Source organism: Thermobia domestica, chromosome 9 (genome assembly GCF_964235325.1).
Source record: "Thermobia domestica chromosome 9, izTheDome1.hap1.1, whole genome shotgun sequence".
Taxonomy (NCBI): domain Eukaryota; kingdom Metazoa; phylum Arthropoda; class Insecta; order Zygentoma; family Lepismatidae; genus Thermobia; species Thermobia domestica.
The window spans coordinates 120,614,250-120,632,395 of record NC_137462.1 but is presented as its reverse complement, the minus strand read 5'-3'; the positions used below and the strand labels follow the sequence as shown (position 1 = coordinate 120,632,395).

The window sequence follows — 18,146 nt, the reverse complement described above, 5'->3', positions numbered from 1 at the left end:
AATGGGCGTTTTCTTGGGATACAAAATCTTATCTTTTAAATAGTTGAAACAGGAAAAGAAATGATAGAATTGTGGGTTCAAGAGATGCGAGGCCGTAGGCCGAGCGAAGACAGTGTATTGGGGGCGATGACCCCGGGTGGGCAGATTCAGGAAATATGAAGAGCAAGTTCACGAAATTCACTGTTGATGCAAAGGGCAATAGATAAGAAATGTGAGGCCGTAGGCCGAACAAACTCGGAGAACTGGGGGCAGAGCCCCCAGCTAGCCAAAAGCTAGTTTATTTTATAAAATATGAATTATATCTTTCTTAATGGTCTTAAATTAATTTTCTGGAAAGATCCCTCTTGCAACAAGCGCTCGGGAAATTCCCGTAATTGAACGCACAAGGTATCGAAAGTGAACTTCAACAATAAAAACCATTTATTTTACGCTGTTAAATTAATATATTTGGCAAACGTCACTGAGGCTTCTGGGATGATTCAATCTGCATTTGTTCGTTCGTCTGCTTGTACCACACATACTACAGGGAATCACTTACGGTCTTTTAAGTGTAAATTTTCAGAGTACAAGCACGAGACACACTAAATTTCCTGTATAGATTTTGGCGGCATACCAACGTAAAATTTCAAAATGGTGACTTTTTTTTTTTTCAAAATAGCGGGTATGCATGCTACAAAGCGCAATTTTCGGTCTTTTAAGTCGAAATTTTTAGAGTAGAAGCACGAGATACTCTAAATTAGCTGTATATATTTTGGCGATGATCCAACGTAAAATTTCAAAATGGCGGCAATTTTTTCAAAACAGCAGTGATTAGAAAATTGTTGCAAGTTGTGATAATGATAATCTTGAAATATAAATCACATTGTAACACTTTTACCCCAAAGACATTGAAATATTTTGATAAAACCCAATTAAATCCGAAAAAACCCAATAAAACCCGAAAATACCCGAAAAAACCCATATGGGCCCAGGTGGGTTGGGCTTTTTCAGAAAAACCCGGTTTTTTTTCAAACCCTGCAAAATACCCTAGTAAAAAGCTATTTGTGGCTACATTCAGGAGTTTCGTGTTTTTGATCCGCCATATTGATCCTCCATCTTGAATTCTAGAACTCTCACCTCAGATTCGTAATCAGCGATACGTGAAACCCATTATATCGTCGGTGAGACCAAAACTGTAGGTATTTCAACACATACGCGCAACTATAAACTACAGTAATATGGAACATCCGTAAGGTAATTCGCGGGGGGGATATGTGGGGGGCAAAGGGCGGTGTCAAGTGGGGTAGTTTGATAGTCTAACATGTGGTTGTTTGGGGTCCTTGTTGAGTTGATTAAAACAACAAATTGTTTTACATGCTGAAATCAGATCAATCCCCCCAGCTACTTGGAGGCGATTTTTTTTTGGGGGGGGAAGGAGTGGATTTCGGTCTTTGTGCCCATTGAGACTTTTGATCAACATGTTAAGAACTATCAACCAGCGAAGTTTCAACAACATTAGCCGAAAGCCACTTTCCATAAGAAAAGTGCGGGGTCGTTTGTTAAATCACCGCAGCACTGTCCGCGTAGTCACGACACCCTTGCCAAAGGCCTGGCATATCTTCCGCCCCACTGCAGCGGCATTTGAGCCAAGTTTGAACTCGTACAGCATACACGCCTTTATGACGCTCTGTGTAGGTCCCATGTTCACCCTGTCCTTACGCAAGTTTCCAGTGTAACAACTGCAACAACCAGGTAGTATTTTGGATATACCCACACTAACTCCTGGCTTTCGCCTTATCTCCATTCCCATTCAAATCACGGTGTAAGGATCAACTGAACACTGACCTCCACAAAAACTGACAGAACTTTCTTGGTTAGTTTATAGATATTCTTATTATTTGTAGGTATAAAATACCGTGGTAATTTTATCTATGATTACTGATCTCACAGAGAAGAAAGCTCGTTCAGTGGTTTTCCCCGTGGTAAATTATTATGCTTATTTTTCGTTCTAATTTAAAAATAGAAAAGAATTGAAATATGATAGACTCGGGTTTTTAAAAAGTATACTTTTTTTTTTTTTTTTTTGAAAACTGTATCCAACCTTTTACTAAGGAAGATCACTAAATAACGAACGAACAAATAAATCTCATTTGCTTTTAAAACACAAATGTAGGTACTTTGTATATATGTTTGCTTTATCGAAATGATTCAAGGATATTTTAAAATTTCAAGCTACGAAATAGTCTGCAACAATAAAGAAGCAATAATGGTCATAACAATAATAACAAATACTTTGTTAACATTAAAAATGTGCAGAAAAGTAACACAGTAAAACTTAAAATTGTAGATTCATAGTAGAGGTTCATAGTAACGTGAAATACGAATATACATTTTTCCCTATGCCTTGCAATTAGATTGTTATAGAATTAATAATTTTGTTTCGATTTCCTCCCGGCACACCAGCGGTCCATTTGCGGCACACCAGTGTGCCGCGCCACATCGGTTGGGAAACGCTGATCTACATCCTCACTTCACCAATATAAACTAATGTTAATTTCCACTTAATTTCGTGCTGGGTAACAACTAAATTCTACAACTGCTCCTTTGACGCCCATGATCACGAAGCAAACTTTTTTTTAAGGCTGGAATTCGAAGTCCATCCTTCGTAGCTAAGCGGTTAGCATACCGACGTGGGTAATCCGGGTTCGATTCCCGGCGGGAGCTCATGTGGTTCGGATTCCACATTAATCAATAGTCCCGTCTCATATTGCCTTGCTGCTGAAAGGGACGTTAAACTCAAGATCAACTCAATTCGAAGTCGGATTATATATATATATATATATATATATATATATATATATATATATATATATATATATTTCTTACAAATTCTTAATACAAATTCTTTGTGTGTATTCCCACGCATAGCGTTTAGATACATTTTGCGTAAAAATTTCATTATTTGAGCTGTCCTCTCAACTCACCCCCTTTCCCGACGATGACGGTCCACTACATAAAAAAAGAAGCTTCCACTTATAAAAATATTACTAACAATCAAATATCAAGAACAGTATCCTAAGAATTGTGAGGCAAGTTACATCTAATTACATTGTATTACGAATGTCGAAAATATATTTTCATAGATTTTTTTCTTCATTTTTTTTTTTAACTTATGAAACATTTACCAATTTACTGCATGTAATACTGTAACTTTCTTCTTCCACCTAAGTGTTTATCACCCACGTAACTAATCAACCTTAATTGTTGAAAGTAAAATGTGTATTCATTTACATTTTTAAAAACATTATCATACTTCTACGGGATCAACGGAAAAAGAACCGCGTTCTTGTCTGTTAACTACCCTAGAGGGGAGTGACCCTGATGCTATCTTGAAGCCTGATCGACCTTGCAAACTGCGCAAAGCCGCAGCATGAAGGACACGGACTCCGCACTCAGCTGATACGCAGAATACATGTGCCTATATAACTGACAACAATAAGCATTACACCACTCAATTATAATTTGTACTAGCGTATAATTCCATCAAGTTAAATTTACATACAGTGCGATAGAACACTGAAATCGATTATGCCAGACTGTCGGAACAGTTGAATCAGACAATTGAGATAACAACTACTACAGGTGGCTCTTAAGAGCAGTCTCGTTAAAAAAAAAAAAAAAAAAATCGCTACCAGCTACGCTACGGGAAACGTGCTTACGTATTGTACTATTTCTTTACATACTTTTCTGAAGTTGAATGAAGTTTTCTTACTTAGTATGTACGGGTAAAAGTAAATTTTTTTACCGAAGACTTCCCTAAAGAGCCGTCACTGATTACGTAAATTTAATGATTCATTCTTAGAAAGACAAAAAAAAAGTTACATTTACGTAATAGAACAAAGGATTATTAATGGGAAGTCGAGAACCGTTCAATGGTTTTCGAGAAAGAGCAACCTAACGAAATAAGCTTGTTTAAATATTAGAAATACTATTTTACTCTACTTCTGACGTCTCTAATCCATCTATATTTCTACTGTAGATACACATTGCAGAAAATAAGTGAAATGAAACCTAAGTTTAACGCCCTACGACTATGCCCTTTAGACCAAAGGAGACGGATGATTAATGAAATGAATGATTGTGAACTTAAAAAGTATTTGGTGCCCTCCCAACGGGAATCGGACTCGGAACCATGTGCACGAACGTCACACGCGCCAGCCATTAGATCAACGGGGAGGGCTACAAACTAAATGATAAATTAGAAGGGGAAAAAAACGTAATTCTACTTACAAACATGTTATCTATCTGGTCTCATATGTGAGATAGATACTATTTATTCAAAGACAACATGCTAACTAACTCTATCCTCCTCACAACATTCACATACGTTTACGACGACTTAAAAAAAAAAAAACAAAAAAAACGTGGTTTTTACAGTTGATTCTTGAATATATTTTACCATCTTATCAATAGTCAATAACTTTGTGTAACATAGTGATAGCTAATACAGGGTGATTTTTTTAAAACTCACGGATTTCATTTGGGTCTAGAATTTCTAACTAAAGTCTGATTTTAATGCGGTTTTGGCAGATGAACAAGGAAGGATGGGAGATTTATGGTTCTATGTTTACTGGTTTAAATTCATAGAGGGTAATATCGCCCACGCCCCCAAAAAAACAGCAAATATTCGCCAGTGTACCTTACAATTGGAATGAGGTGCGGTGCGGTGTAGATATTTGAGTTTTCTTCGTTAGAGGCAACCTCGCCAAGGTCAATAAGAAACACGAACTGGGCCGTTGTATCGGAATTGTTGTACAGTTCTCTGCTAATGTGTGAGTATGATCAGGACACAGTAAGAATAGTGTACTCTTTGGAGCAAGGTGAGTTTATCGTTAAAAAGTTTTTGGAGAACGCAATCTGTTGTGGCTACGCAAAGGGCATTTAGATACAAATCTGCCTCACGTTCTGCCTCAGACAGGAACATAATATGGTCGCTAGGAAATAAATTGGAAAAAATGAAATGAAATCTTACGTCCCACGGTTATGCCGGTTAGGCTAAAGGAGACTGTGATGATGAGAGATGAGTGAAATGGTGGAATGAAGAAAGTGGGAGAACCCCGAGAAAACCCACGAGCACGATGTTCGTCCACCACAAAGTTTACTTGGCGGGGGCTGGAATCGAACCCAGGACCCTAAGCACTAGAGGTGATCGCTCTACCACTGACCCACCGCGCCCCCCAGGAAATAAATTGGAAGAAACACGATCGTTTCTGAGTGAGACAGGGAATCATCGAACTCCATAGCCGGGTGATGTGGAAGATGTCAGTTAACGACCCCTTAAGTCACCCAAGAAATCTCTCCATCGTCTGTCGCCAGAAACCGGCTATAGCTATTCAACATATGATTTATGGGTGTTACCACTAACACTTAATTTGTATTCTGCAATTTCGCTTGAAAAATCCAAAACCTCATTCCAATTTTTCCAATTGTACAGTACACTGGCGAATATCTACTGTTATTCTTGAAGCGGGTCGACATTATCCCGGATGAATTTAAACCAGTAAACATAGTCCCATAAATTTCCCATCCCTCCTTGATTATTTGCCACAAACCGCATGAAAATAGGACTTTAGTTAGAAATTCCAGACCCAAATGAAATCCGTGAGTTTTAAAAAATCACCTTGTAGAATGTAAGCATGGAAAATTAACATTACAGTTAATACTCAGTTTCTGGATTTTTTAAATATGGAGTTCAAGGATGAGCGTTGCCAAATATAGGAAATTAACAACGAATCACGCCGAGTTTACTCCTAGACCAGCGTTTCCCAACCGGTGTGCCGCGGCACACTGGTGTGCCGCGAATGGGCCGCTGGTGTGCCGCGAGGAAATGAAAACAAAATTATTAATTATATAGCAACCAAATTACAAGACAGGAAAAATGTGTATCTTTATTTCACATTACTATGAACCTCTACAATGGAAAAAAATACTGTAATTGTAATATATTAATGTATATACATACATTACTACTACACAGACTGTATTTCGAAAACAGAATTTTATTAATATTTAAAAATTGTGACGTATATTAACCATGTTAATAAATTATAGGTTTCACAATGTGTTACTTGTCTGTACATTTTTAATGTTCAAAAAAAGTATTTATAATCATTGTTATGACCATTATTGCTTCTTTATTGTTACAAGTTATTTCGTAACTTGAAATTTTAAAATCTCATTCTACCCTTTCGACAAAGCACTCATACAAATTACCTCCATCTGTTTTAAAAGTACAAGTGATATGTTTGTTCGTTTGTTATTTAGTGATCTTAGAGTGAAAGATTGGATACAGTCTTCAAAAAGTAAGTTTATTTTTAAAAGCCTGAGTTCTATATCTCATTGGAATTGTTTTCTATTTTTGAATTAGAATGAAAAATAAGTATAATGATTTACGATGGGGAAAAACCAGTGATCGAGCTTTATTCTCTGGGAGAAGGTCAGTTATCATAGAAAAAAAATACGACGGTATTTTCTATTTACTACTACTAGTACTACTACTACTAATCTATGAGTGTGCCGCGAGAATTTAAGTTACACCCGTAGTGTGCCGCAAGTTGAAAAAGGTTGGGAAACGCTGTCCTAGACATTAATATATTCTCACTGGTGCTCTAGAATGATATTGACGGTATTTATTGATAGCCTGTATATACACTATTTCCTTGCTTTATTCCAGTCGACTGCAGGAAATAAAATAATTATCAAAATAGTTACATCTAAAAGTAAATCCTATGCAAGAAAAGAAAACTTCTGAATATTTGAAACAATTGAATTAAAGAACTTCGTTTCGCAAATACTAAAGGACTTCGTAGGGAGTGCACAAAAGTACATGGAAGAACCTTATTGATCTAACCTTAACATGCTGCGGGCAGCCTCTAGCGCTATTCGCTGCTAAGGATACTACCGAAGCAAAGCTTTAGTTCTGCGTTATTCATTTAGTCATGAATTAGGCTGTCGGTGTACCAACTTTACATGCAGAAATCAAGTTATGCACTTTAAAAAGAAGTACTTCTACGTAATGCATTAAAAAACGAAGAAATAAAACTATGGTTTGTAATTGTGACCAGAAAGTAGGCCGACCTCGGAAAACAAATGATCACTTTTAGTGCTTTTTTTTCTTTCTTTTAAATCCTTCCCTCTATTCCGAATTATTATAACTGGTTTCGAGTACAACACTTCCGCTTCACTGAAAAGTGTTGTGCTTAGGAACTTGTCTTCTGGCCTCAAAACGCACAATACATTTAAAAAAAAAAATAATAGTAATTACACTTTAAACTAGCAAAAAAAAAAAAAAAATGTTCGCTCTTCGCATGGGAAGAATAACGTGTAAAAATATAAAACGGGAAATGTATTATAGACATTCTCGCCATTCCCCTTTCAGAAGCCGAATTCTCACTTAGAAGGAGTATTTTCGAAAACGCTGAAAAACATTTTTGCTAATTTTTAATTAAGAGTTCATATATACCTTATTTTACACTTTGGTCTTAACACTCTGAAAAAATAAAGGGAAATTTAAATATTATAAAAGCATTCCCTTTCCTTCTTAGAAGCAGAATTTCAGAAAACTCTAAAACAAAATATTTCCTTATTTTCAATCAGAGTTTATATACAGAATTTCTTATCTTCAAATAAAGCGAATTCTCACTACCTGAATAAAGAAAGGGAATAAACTGGATATTATAGAAATGAACCCGTCTTTTCCTTTAAAAAATAATTTTCGAAAACGCTCAAACACATATTTAATTTTTATTTAAGTTTATAATCCGAATTTGACATCCCCAACTTCAACGAATTCTCTCCTTAGGAACTTTCTCAATAAAGAAAGGGAAATTCGAATATTTCCTTCCCTTTGCAACATATTTTTTGAGAATACTGAAACACTTATTTCGTTATTTTAAGTCGGAGTTTATATACCAAATTTCTCATCTTCAAATAAAGGAAATCTTTACACTAAGCACTTTCTGTATACATAAGAGAAATTTGTATATTATAAAACTGGCCCCTCCCTTTAAAAACAATTTCTGAAAATGTTGAAACTATTTAACGAAGAGTTCATATGCTGAGATCCAGCTTCCTAACTTTACCGATTCGTGAGATACACTATTCTTGTGAAACATTTTGAACCCCCCTTTACTCCTTGTTTTCATGACAATGGATTTTCTGTGCAAATTTCCGTTCACACCCATAGGAGTATAGCTTGAGCAATGATGAGTTACATACTTCTACTCTTTTATATAATAGTATATACACACAAAAGAAGGGGAACAACTCAGTAGTGATATAATGCAGTTTGTTAAAACTGATTCCAACACAACCTGTGTGGTACGAATAATAAACTCATTGATTTCGCGAGTTATTTAAATCACGTTATTATCTAAACCCAATACAAGTATCTGATTCAATAACTTTTAACTAGATATGAACTTTACCAAGAATATTGGGCTTGTGCCAACAATGACAAACCATCGACTGATTAATGAAACTAAGCAACGAGCTGCATTTGAAATGATGATAAAGCCTTGAGATATGAGTGTTCTCTTGATCCAGTGAACTACATACGCCCAAGAATAACCAAAATAGGAAGCAGCAACTAAAATAGGAACTTGTTTACCTAAACCTACACTACTTTTAGAACGTCATATAAATTACAGATGTATATACATAAAGATTTTTATATAAAGTGATCAATATCAATTCTTAGACTGCACTAGCTTCAGCATTTATTTTCTTATATATATATAATGTACAATCTTAATGAAGAGTGTTGGAGAATTCATCTCTCTTTCACAAACTATCTGAAATCTATTAAAGAGCCGTTAATTTTCTAAATTATTTCACTGGAACAACAAAATTTGAGGGGTATGGTCGAAAAAGTCGGTCTCGTTAAGAACTGAATTCTTTGATAACGGTGTTTGAAGTTACAAATTAATGTGCAGAACTGCATATTCAAACCAAATGCTGTAATTTCCAGTTTTTTGCTCTTTAATCACTCTTTCTATAGTTAAATTGTTACTGATTATTACAATGATTATGTGGAAAGTGTTCAACGTAAATTTTAAGCAGAATGAGGATATGAAGTTTTTCGACCATAACCCTCAGTTACACATTCTGGCTTTATATATAACTGTTCATTAATTATATATTAGTGGTGTCAATGTCGTACGGTAACTCCGCAATTTCCTTTATTTTTAAATTAGCAACCATCATTTTAGAAATTTCCTTTTTTTAAATATAAATAAATAACGACAATAAGTATAACAAAGGACTCAAACCTGTCCAAATCGCGAACTTGTCAAATAATTCTCTTAGCCAATTAAGATCAATAGTGAATTAACTGCACTGAGATTATATCCATTAAATGAGGTGAGAAAAAAATGTATCCTATATCAAGGGAGATATAGGTTTCATTTATTACTAGTTCTTATTAATTTGTCGGTAATCCCAAATCATCTATTATTACTATTTTACTGATTAGTAATCTTATCTGAATCTACACAAAATTTTGCAACAACTGATAAAGAATTGCCTCACAGTTAAAATGTAATAAAGCAAGTGTGAGCGCGAACTTGTACCTTTAGGCTTAACACGCATTTATAAATGTTCAAGGATAATCCGATCTTAATGCAACATGGCATGTACAATTCTATATTCTTTCTTAAACTTACCCGCCAAGTGAACTCTGTGGTGGACAAACACCGTATGCGTGGGTTTTCTCGGGGTTCTCCCGTTTCCTCCACCATTCTTCATTCCACCATTTCATTCATCTCTCATCATCAGCGTTTCCTTTAGCCTAATCGGCATAACTGTGGGACGTAAAACTTAAAAATTTCATTTCATTTCCTTTCTTTCTTAAACCTATGCTACTTCTAGAACTTCGCGTAAATCACGATTTTATATATATATATATATATATATATATATATATATATATATATATATATATATATATATATATATATATATATATATATAGTGTGTGTATGTGTAAAGGATTATTATCAGTTCCTGAGACTGCACCCACTTCAAACATTTCCTTTCTTTATATGCACACTTTTTCAAAATATAATTGGGCATCGGAATTTTTTCTAGGTCTCTTAAAACTATCAGTTTGGCAACAACGCATTTGGAATAATAAGAGGAAAGTTTTAGGAAAAAATAAAGGGACTTCCAAACATAGCTTACAGTTGAGTTTGAAATACTCAACTTCTTTTTTGTTACTTAAGTAATGATACTTTTAGAACAAATAGTACATTGGCAAATGCAGAAAACTTTGTTGTAGGTAAACTACACACGATTTTCGACCACTAAGGAGTTTACCTATCCATATTACTGGACGAAAGTTTTGAATTTGTTTTCGACAGCCGTGCGTGTTGTTTATTTTTGTGCGCATTCAATACTTTTAAACCTAGTTCGAATGTCAATGGGTGATTTTATTTATTTGTATTTTGTATTTTCAATTATTCTTGTACAGTTTTATGTACGTGTATTACACGAGGGTGATCGACAATTTTCTAACTTATCCAAAAATAATAATCTGCATAGGTGTAAAACCTTTTCTATAATTACCAATGAGATTCCTTATTGTGTAAATCACTTCTCACATTGATCCTACGAGTTTCGTAAACCTGAACATAAATCCGGAGTTCTAGTGTTCACGAAACCATTATCAGCCCTCATAACTCCATCATTACTAGAACGTAGTTAATTGTTAATTATTATTAACCTAGGGAACAGAGAAATGGTATGAGGGTACTAAATTTGGTGGAACAACATTTTACTTCTTCTCAGGTTATTCTTACATCTATGAACTTTATATTAGCTTGGTGCATCAGAACGATTTTATCCAGCTTCCAACGGTGATCTCACATTTTATTTATTTATTTCACTTAAACATATTGTAAGTTCTCAATAGTACGAGGGTAGGTTGATAAGTTCTCAGCCTACCCAGGTTCAAACAAAGCTAGATATAAAAGTTATATACGTTTATGGGGCTTATAATTTATGAAGCTACTGTGCAAAATTTGTTTTGACTAAACCAATTTTAATTTTTTTTCAGGTCCAAAGTGAGGATGTCAGCCCACGTCCCAGAAATTAGTAATTTTGAACAGTGTGCATTCAAGTACTTCTTCCTAAAAAGAGACTCGCTGAGGGAGATCCACAACTTCCTTGTCACGACATTAGGGGGCAAGGTACCATAGTATGCCACTGTGAAAAAATGGGCAGCGAACTTCAAACGTGGGCAGTTTGGTCTGAACGATGATCCAAGATGTGGCAGACCAATTTCAGTGACCTCTCCCGAGATGCCCGGAACCATGGGTTCAAACGGTGAACACGCTATTCATTCTCTTACACGGGGCCCAGTACAAGAATACAGAGTATTAAAAGCAATCTCTATTTGGTGGGTGTGGGTATTTTTTTAAAGCTAGGAAACGAGTAATAAGGTAATTACTATAAAGTAAACTATAATTATAATAGTTCTCACAATATGAGGATTTTTACATTCTTTCAAAAAAATTAATGACAACTGTTAAAAACTCTTAAATTGCACATGCATCAACTATTAGCTTACAAAGGCATGCAACACAAATGCTATTTGGTGGAAGTACCTGTATGTAATCAAATGACCCTCACCATTGAGAACTTTATATTTAGCAATCAGATAAGTACGTAAATTTATTGGTGATTCGGGTTTAGTGTCCCTTTCAGCAGCAAGCCTATATGAGACATGGACTTACAGTTTAAGGTGGGATCCGAACTATGTGAGCTTCCACCGAGAATCAAATCCGGCTCTCCTGCTCCAAAAACGCGTACGCTAACCATATAGGCATGATGGAGCTCTACGTAACTTTAGAGGAAAGGGAAATTATGAATCCGCTATGCTAACTACGTTTTGCACTATCATTTTCATCAACTTTAAATGAATTTTCGGTAATCAGAAAATTACCAGGTTATATAACGAAAAAAGCTATAATAATAAAATTAAACATTGTTTTCTAATACTGCACTGGCGAATTCTAGAGAAAAAAAAAAAACTATTTCTAAACAACACCATTTTAAACAGCATTATACGAAGAAAATTGGAACTATCTTCACTAGCATAACTGAACCTCAAAACGAAAATTTCATGCCGATTGATTTCCAATTGAAACAAAACAGTGCACAAAACATTTTTAAATTTACGCATTAGGTTGCGTGACGATAGCAATTAAAATTGATTACTAAGACATTATTTTCACTGCCATATTACTTAAGAACATTTAATATCCTCTCTAATTCGTTTATTATACGCTCTGTAAGTTTTATCACATCGAGCAATTTCTTAAGCTATATATATTAACAAATAAGCAAGTGTTATTTTCTTCCTAATGTATAACAGCACAATGAGGTAAGACAATAGAAAGACAGGCACTGGGCCAAAACGAACATTATTTAAAACGATAAACATATAAAATAATATGACAAAGCATGTTACCCACATTTAAACACTTAGTAATACGCATTACTTAAAAGATCTCATGCGGTGTACGTTTAACTTATTCCTCTTTCATGTTATGAGTAGTTGTTTGAAGTTAGAATATGTCTCAATTAAAACAGCGTTTATTTGTCTATATGCAAAAAGCAATATCGACATAATATATCAATCATATTATGATCAGTTTTGTCACGAGTAATTTGTGCTTTGAAAGATAATACGTCTAAATTCTAGATGAACTACGTTACAAAACGTTTCTTTCAATTCATCTTACGTAACTGACAGCTTATCATTGTTTAACGTTTACGTCAAATCAAGAAGATTTATACACCACAAGACATTTGCTTCCAAAATTATGCCTATCTGCAGAAACCGGAACTCAGACATTGGAAAAATAATTTAAATTACTAATTTTTAAACATTTACTTTGAAGTATTCTCAATGTACTGAAAAATAAACAGAACAAATTGCAAGTTAAAATATTACGAACCAAAGCTATTACTTTTTTCAAACGACTTTGATATCCACTTCTAGTCAAGACATATTTATTTTTAATGTCAACAATTATCAATGTAGTTTTCGGTTAAAAAAATTAAAAACATGTATATTCTATACAAAACTGAAAACAAAGACGAAACCAGTTTTCTTATTTAGTATATACAGGGTGCGGAGAAAGTCCCGGAACGGTCCAATATCTCGCGAAATATACAGATCAGCAAAACAGAAACAACACGTGATAAATAGTTTTGAAAAAGCTATCCAATGATATAAAAATGCAACCCCCTATCCCCACCCCATCGGGGGTACAGGGGTAACTAAAATTTTAAATGGGAACCCCATTTTTTAATTGCATATTTGGATTCTCCAGTAAAAGTGACAGTGATCTGACAATTGAAAACAGTGCCTTCATGGATGGCACTTGAATCAACACACAAAAAGGGAGCGGCAAAACATTATGAAAATGTGGCATCTCAGTATCGTACTCTGTGGCCATACGGTTAGCGTACTGGACTGCGGAATCAGAGCTTGTGAGTTCGATTCCCGCTCAGAGTAACACTCAAATAATTTCATACATTTTAACTTCGATAAAAATAATGTATTTGTCCATATTTATTAATTTGCAAGAAAATACAAATGGCGACAAAAATGGTTTATTTTTGTTGTAAATAGCCCTAATAACCCATTTACTAAGAACTACTTCATAAAGCTAGTTTGCAAAACAATTGTAGAAAATTGTATTCTACGTAACTTCAAAAAGCACTAATTGAAGTTAAAACTTATGGAATTTATTTGGGGAAATTAATTAAAAAGAGACTGCCTTGAACGAGGATCGAAATCAGAACCTCTGACTCCACAATCCCATACGTTAACCGTACGGGCACAGAGCACGGCACTGACAATTCGCATTTTCGTAAGGTTTTAATGCACCGTCTTTTTGTGTGTGTCGATTCAAACACCATCTGCGATGACACTGTTTTCAATTTTGGGTCAAATTACTGTCACTTTTTCTGGAGAATACAAATGTACAGTAAGAAATAGGGGTACCCAATTAAAATTTTAAAGTTACCCCCCTTATTCCTGAAGGGGGAGGGGATAGGGGTTTGCGTTTGGTATCACTGGATAGCTTTTTCAAAACTATTTAACACGTGTTTTTTATCATCCTTATACTTCACGAGATATTATATCGTTCCGGGACCTTTTCCGCACTCTGTATACAATGATCAGTCAGAACATTACGACCACATACTTTAATACACTGTATGGTTCATTTTAAGCTTGCAGGACAACAGCAATGCGGTCTGGCATGGAAGCAATGAGACCTTGGAAGGTAGCTTGAGGCATAGTGCACATCGCACACACAACTTACTCAATTTCTGTAAATTCCGCAATGACCTTGCTGATATGACGTTCAAAGAGATTCCAAAGGTGTTCAAATGGGTTAAGATCGGGTAAGTTTGGAGACCATCGCAGAGATTGAAATTCACCACTCCGCTTCTCGAACTACTGAGGCACAAGGTTGGCCTTATAACAAGAAGCGTTGTCCTGCTGAAAAATGCCATTCATAGATGGACATATGCCGACATCAATGGGTGTACATGATCAGCAATGACCCGCCAATAGCTAGGATTTGTTATGGTGCCCTCCACACACCCTACTGGGCCCATTGGTGATCATGTGTAGGTTCTCCAAATCATAATGGAGCCTCCACTGCTCTGTCATCATTCTATTGTGCACGACGACGAATTCTAATCGGGCAATCGATATATTAAAGCATATCGTTATTCGCCGGACCACGCAACGTTATGCTATTACTGTGCGGTCCAATGACGATGGACACGTCGCACTCTAGTCGTTATCGATTACGCCGTGCGATTAGCACACGTGTGAGACGTCTGCTGTAGAGACCCATATCTAAGAGTGTATGATGACCTGTTTGCTCAGACACACTCGTGCTCTTTCAACTATTAAAGTCTGTTCAAGCATGACGTCAAATGTGCCATAGTTTGCGCCCTATTCTATTGTACCAACCTCAACAGTCTACGTCATCTGGTTCTACATCTTTAATGTGCGACTGCCTTATGTCTTGTGGATTGGTGTTGGTTTCACTCCTTTTCCCAATTTTAGCCATCGTAATCTGGACACTATCAAACTCTGATATATCGCAGGCCTTACCCATTCTACGTATAAAGGTAACCAAGAAAGTTCTGTCGCTTTTTCACTCACCACCTTTAAATGTCCATATGTGACATAAGACGTACCTGGAACATCAAAAATAGACCCCATCAGCAACGACGACCTTCTGGCAACGTTCTGGAAGGCCATGGATTCCATCGCGGTAGAACTTGGTGGGCCATGAAGCGAAGAAGGTATTAAGTGTATTTTACACCTCTACTCGGGATTTCAACTGGTGTCCTCTAAGGTGATAGTCCAAGGAATGGAACAGGTGATAATCGGACGGTGCAATGTCCGGGAAGTATAGCGGATGCAATAGTTTCCCATGCAAGGTGTAGAATGGTGTCCCAGGTCATCCTAGCCACGTGGGACCTAGCGTTGTTCTGTAACAGGACTCCTCCTTTGCGATTCAGAAGTGTTGGCTCCAAAGTTTTGAGCTTTTCTTGAACACGGCTCAACTGCTGATAGTACACAATTGCATTGATGCTCCGACCAGCTGGTAGCAGTTCCCGATGCACGATGCCATGAGCAGTCTACCACACATAGGAGGGCCGCCTTCTGATGCAGTGCTGGTTTCGGCTGTTTTGGAACCGATTCATGGGATGCTAATCAATGATGACGGTGCCGTGGAGCTTTGTACAGGACCCATTTCTCATCACACGTCAATACCCTTTCCAGAAATGGCTCCTTCCTCGGAGGAGACAACAAAGAAAAACAGGTATCTGCTCGCGTTGCCTTCTTGCCCGGAGTCAAATCATTTAGTGCTTCCAAGTTAATGGAGGTGCTGCAGAATGGTTTCTGCACTCACACCTAACGTAAGAGGTTGGGTGCGATCTCCTTGGGAAAACGACAGTATGAATTTCGAAGAATTAAGACTAGTTAATTAAACAAACTTATGAGGTTAAAATAATATTACGGTACTACCATTTTCGAATACTTTGATTTGTTGACCAAAAAAAAAAAAAAAAACTGCAAATATATTCAAAATACAAGCATTTTGTAATGAAAAGTTATGCCATTAAAGTTATTTTTTCATTATTGTGATAACCCGCAAAATAAGCAAAATTAGTGAAAAAACAAAAATAAAAAAGCGTTACGTAACAAAAAGGAGAGATTCAATCTTGCATTCGTAGTGTGACAAGGGAGAGGGTGGGCGTAAATTGATGAAAAACAGCGTTACATATGTGAACGGCTCCTAATGCCTATTCCCTGTGCTACTCGTACCTATCTGCAACACGTTTCTGAATGACTCGAATTAGTTCTCGAGATATGTACTTTCGAAACAATGTGTACAAAATAAAGTGGTCTTTTCATCGATATCTCGATCTATTCCTTGTCATGGCCAACACTATCATTGCTCAAAATATGGCACTTTCTTGGTGGGACACCTTATATTATATATATATATATATATATGTGTGTGTGTGTGTGTGTGTGTGTGTGTGTGTGTGTGTGTGCAGAGAGGGAGAGCCGGTTGTTAAAAGATTAGAATAGTAGCACTGGTTGTAGGCTTGTAAATATAAGGGATTTTGCGAAGTGCAAACCCAAACGAAGAAAACGGGGACAACGAACTTTAAAAAAAAAAACCTCAGGTCTTCGAAACTTGGCAACAGAAATTTGAAATAATTTTGTTCAATTGTTTTCTTTGACCCAAAGCGGAGGATAAGACTAGCTTTTACAACATGCAACGGCAAATATTTTCTTCAACTGACACAGTAACTTGAAATTTCTTGAAATGCTCTCGTTGAATTTTAAATTCGGGATAGGCAGTTTCACGAAATATGGCCTCCAAGGGCAAACAGAGGGGCTTGAAACTGTTTTCACCTTTCATTAGATCTCCGAAACTATTGGACAGATAACATTTCGTACAGATGTTTCCTTCGAACATAAGGTGAGGATAAGAAGTATTACGAAATGCGAGACTATGAGATAAAGAGGATATGAGAGATTATGGAATATGGGACAAAAGCTTTATAATAATAAAAAAGAAAAATAACGAAACTTGAAATTTCGTTTAACGCTAGGCTAAGAGGAGTTTTACGAGTTGGACCCTATTGCTGGGAGAAAGAAAGATCTTGACATTTATTTGCAACATTCATCATATTTTCAAACTCTTTCGCATACAAACTTAACCTGTTCTTGCAAATATTGTCAGTAAATCCTAGGCTGAGAATAAACAGAGTTTTATGAAATGCAACTCCTAAAGGAAAAGGAGGACTTAAAATCCTCCTAGTTCTTCCAAATCGTAGGGCGTAAGAAAATGTAATTTTGCATTAATGTTTTCCTCAGAGTTTGTATACTACAAACAAGACACAATTTTGAGAATTTCATCATCTAAAAGGATCAAAAGGATGTTTTCTCAGTGCAAGAAAGTTAAAATTTTATCATATCTAGGTACATACAATAAATTATGGTTAACAGTGTAAGGTAACGAAGTTTTGAGAATTACCACTACGAATGGTATGTAGAAAAATTAAAAGGTTTTCCATTACCAATTACTTTTGAACAGCTGAGCATACAGCACTAGATTTTGTATATTGTATATATATTTAGACACACACAATATCAAAATCTCCTGCGAAAAGTCAATCTGGCTAAGTTTCGAACTGCGAAAACTAATAGGGACTTTTAGAAAAATCAATTTGGAGAGTAATAATTTTGTGTTACTATTTCCAGAGATAAGGAGTATCTCTCGATTACGAGTGCAAGAAAACGATTTACTTTTAACTTTAAAAAAAAAAAATGCCTCTGAAAGAAAAGGAATTTGATTATCTGATTTACAGATATGTTTACGAAATGTCAACATTTGTATTTATATATTACCGACTTCATATAGTATATGCAATTCTTCTATTTCTACAACACTATATTGGGTCTATAAAATGTATCATCCGTTCCACTATTTTAAACATGTTTCACATATTGAAAGTCTCAAAAGAAAGAAAAAATGAAAATTAATCCACAC

The 18,146-nt window shown here is 35.8% G+C and overlaps 1 protein-coding gene across 5 annotated transcripts in view; it reads right to left on the bottom strand.

Moving 5' to 3' along the window:
• The window catches only part of sgg (glycogen synthase kinase 3 beta homolog shaggy), a 241,100-nt gene that overhangs the window by 175,350 nt on the left and 47,604 nt on the right, over nucleotides 1–18,146 (bottom strand). The window lies entirely within an intron of this gene.